The sequence below is a fragment of the Theobroma umbraticum genome, unplaced genomic scaffold (assembly GCF_002168275.2).
Source record: "Theobroma umbraticum cultivar Fairchild unplaced genomic scaffold, ASM216827v3 scaffold_130.0, whole genome shotgun sequence".
Taxonomy (NCBI): Eukaryota; Viridiplantae; Streptophyta; class Magnoliopsida; order Malvales; family Malvaceae; genus Theobroma; species Theobroma umbraticum.
In genome coordinates this window covers 1,723,755-1,727,386 of record NW_018397264.1, presented here as the reverse complement: position 1 = coordinate 1,727,386, position 3,632 = coordinate 1,723,755, and the positions used below count along the sequence as shown (strand labels likewise).

The 3,632-nt window shown below is 38.7% G+C and overlaps 1 pseudogene; it reads right to left on the bottom strand.

Moving 5' to 3' along the window:
- Positions 1-529: 529 nt before the first annotated feature.
- On the bottom strand, positions 530-2,298 carry LOC110421660 (protein SHORT-ROOT pseudogene; annotated as a pseudogene).
- Between the last annotated feature and the right edge of the window lie 1,334 nt (positions 2,299-3,632).

Genomic DNA, 3,632 nt, shown 5'->3' with positions numbered 1-3,632 from the left:
AACTTCAAAATTTTCTGTTAATTTCCTTGATTTGCAGCCAACTTCAATTACATGATTAGTTAATGCTAAAGAATTGCTCAGCCTTATATAAGGTCTAGTAATTCCTAGGTTTAAATACCATATAAAAGAATGCATGACCCTTAATCTCGAAGCAGAAATTCTCATTTTTCTTCTTTGGGCTTTCCCCCCCACCCTGTCTCTCCCCAAAAGAGGGAGAAAGGGAGTAGGATGAGAATGAGATTGGCATGCAACAAATGCTAAATCTATTTGTGCAATGGGTGTGGAAATGGGGATGATAGAAATAGTCCATAAAAGCCCTCTATATAGGAAAGAAATTAATTGGGATGATATAGATATGGCTCATATTAATTTCACCAATATATAAAGATATATATGTAAGTATTTTTTCTTGCAAAATCTGAGGAGAAAGGGATGAAGAGGAAGGAAAGACAGGGAGCAATCCAAATTGGAATTGGAAGTAGTACTGGGGATATGTCATAGAGTTGACAGAGGCACAAATGCAAACACCTTCAAACAAGAATAATGATCTAAAGCAGAAAAAGAAACATCACAAACTCCAAAGCATAAAGCTGAAGAAGAAAAGTGGACATAAGATAAAATACAAGCATGCATATATGAATAAGAAGAAGATATATAAGAAAAGTGAACTCCATCTGCATGCTTTCATTGCTTCCAAACTCGTGCATAAATGCAGTGCAAGAGGCTTCACTTTTTCAGAACATGTGGAATCCGTGGCTGCTAATTTGGCCCAATTTCTAGGGTTTCCATGCTGATGCCCATACTACGGCTTCCTCTTTCCATGTTAAGTAAAGTCCTGTTTCATCTTGGTGTGGTTGTGCAAGCGCCCATCCGGCTCTGTACCTTTTTAGCAATGCCTTGACATCATCGACGACGTCGTCGCTGAATCCAACCGGTGAAAAAGCCTCCTTGAGCCTGTCAGACCATTGGCTCCCTTTCTCCCTTCTCTCACACTCTCCTGCAGTACCATCTTCCCCATCCTCACAAGCCAAAACCCTAACTATGCTCCTTGAACACTCCCTTTCCAGCATCAGCTTCTCATTGCTGGTTGGGGCAAAGCTCTCCTCAAGCATGTCGAAGTACAGTGTATAAAATCTTAGGCATTCTTCGAAGCACCTGACAAAGTCATATCGGGTGCTTGAAAAATCTGCTTCTTCCTCGACAACCGTCACGACTTTAGGCCCAAGGGATTGGAACATCTGGATCACGGCTCCTCTTTCCTCCACTGCAACTCTTCTCAAGGCCCCGATGCAATTCACCGCGACGGCTTCATCCTCAAGAACACCGAGTGCCTCCTTTGTGAGTTCGCCCAAGTGATTCAGCCCACTTATTACATTAAACTCGAAAGGCACACCCATTAACCTAGCAAACTTCTCCATTCTCTGGCTTATTTCCTTCATGACCGACCTTACAATATTAGCTGTAACCACGACAGTGAGCTTTAAGTGTGGTGTCTCATCGTTTCTCGTGGCCAAAGCTTCTAGCAAAGTTGGCCATTGAGTGCAAAGGGTATTGCTTATATCGATGATGTGAAGTTTGGCCTCCCCATCTAAGGCCTCCAAAATTGCACCATTCGCAGCTACATGACCAAAAGTAGTCCATGGACTTACCTCTTGGAACTTAAGGATTAACTTCCTAGCTGAATCAAAGGAGTGGCTCCTTTCCGCTACCGAAGTTAGGGTTCTGTAGCATCGTTGCCCCGATTCGGTGGCCTTGCAAAAGAGTGCTTGCAAGAAATAAGATGCTAGTTTCTGGTCACAGTCTCCATAAGGGGAAGCGAGCTCGTTTAACATCCACAGAAGGTGATGGATTTTGGTAGAGTCCTTGTCGGAGATGGCTCTAGCGCATTCCCTTAGGAGCCTTGAGGCCCATTTGTTACCCGTGGCACAAGGCTCGCCGGAGTCTGATGAACGGCTGGTTGATGTGTGGCTATTTTGGGGCTGAATACTGTTGGTGTTGTGCATGTCTACCGCTACTGACCATTGCTCTGCTGCTTGGACGGGAAGAGTTGTGCGCCCGCTCCTCCTTTTTGAGTGAAGAGAGTAATTATGTCCATCAATTGGGGAGGCCCCCTTTGACTCCTTAGGCACCTTTGCGGAACTCAATTTCATTTGAGTTCACAAATGGCCATGTACAAAAGCTATGTTTTAGAATGCCCTTATTATTATATTTGGGGGTCATTGTCCTACTATTTTATTACTATTTCTTTGCATTTGCTTGAGTATCATATAAAATATTAATATTTCAAGGTATGTATAATATCTTTTTGGAGCTAAGCTATAGTTATAATCAAGTATATGCTTCTTCTATGCAACTTCCACTACAAATTTTACTCTCCTCTCTCTTTATATATATACATAACAGAGTGAGTTATTAGTAATATAATGATGTCAAATATTCTTGTGGCTTCTAGTGTTTGTTTCTTATTGTTTGAATAAACTATACATGGCATGATTGGCAGAAATGCAAACATATATAACACACAACTATTTAGCTATGTCTAAAATTAATTTATACTGTTTTATAAGAACAAAACATTCAAAACAAGGTTCCAAGACCCACAGTGGGGTCAAACTAAGAAGGACAAGTATCCATTGGTTCTGAAAGAAAAAAAAATTGCATTAATTTAGATGAATTAATAAGCCATGGGGTCTTGTTTCCAGAGACAAGACTTTCTCCAATTCAAACAATCTGGTTTCTGGTTAGTCCATTATTTATCAAAACAATCCTGACAGAGTGGGGCATTGTAACGTTTTCTTCAACATAGAAATATACACATTATATATGTATGCATGTGTAGGATGACGAGCCCTATTTAGGTACCCCGGATGTCTAAATTGCCTATGACATGAGTAATTAAATAAGTTAATTGAAATAATTAGATTAAGATTTCTGACTAATTACAAATTTGACTATACGTAGAACTAGGTAGAAATGTTATATTTCGTTGGTAATTATTCTCCATTGATATGGTTTTTGGCCACTGTTACCCATTGTATCGTAGAATTTCAATGCATCCAGGGTTTGCATATGTATTGGATCAAGTTGATGTCATCCTTGTTATTAGCATTTGGGGGGGTTTGCGAGGGATAAAACATTTATTCTCAGAAATATAATATGTCCACGGAATCCCTATTTCCCCATAGGAATTGCACGATGCTAAAAGAAAGCTAACAAACAACATATTTTCTTTTTCTAATACGAACAAGGAGGTGATGATAAAGGCTATAGTATACTTGATGTAGACAAGATTATTGTCACTTTAATCTGATTAGATTTTACCTAATTTAGCTATGTCAACTTTACTACTAGCTAGTACAAGGACTCCCTCATGTAGATAAAGTTTTGTGCCTTCTCTTTTATAATGTACATCATAACTATTGTTTTACCAATACCAACACTCTTTTTATTATTATTTATAAAAATCATTTAATTGTTTGTTGTCACGATGAAAATATATGGTGATTTTTTGACATTTCATTGGTTAGAATTTCAGAATCGAGTTTGAAGTTTGGAACAGAAAAAGTGAGATTTATAAGGTGGGAAAAATGGCTACTATCTCATTATGTAGCTGAAAATTATATATATATATA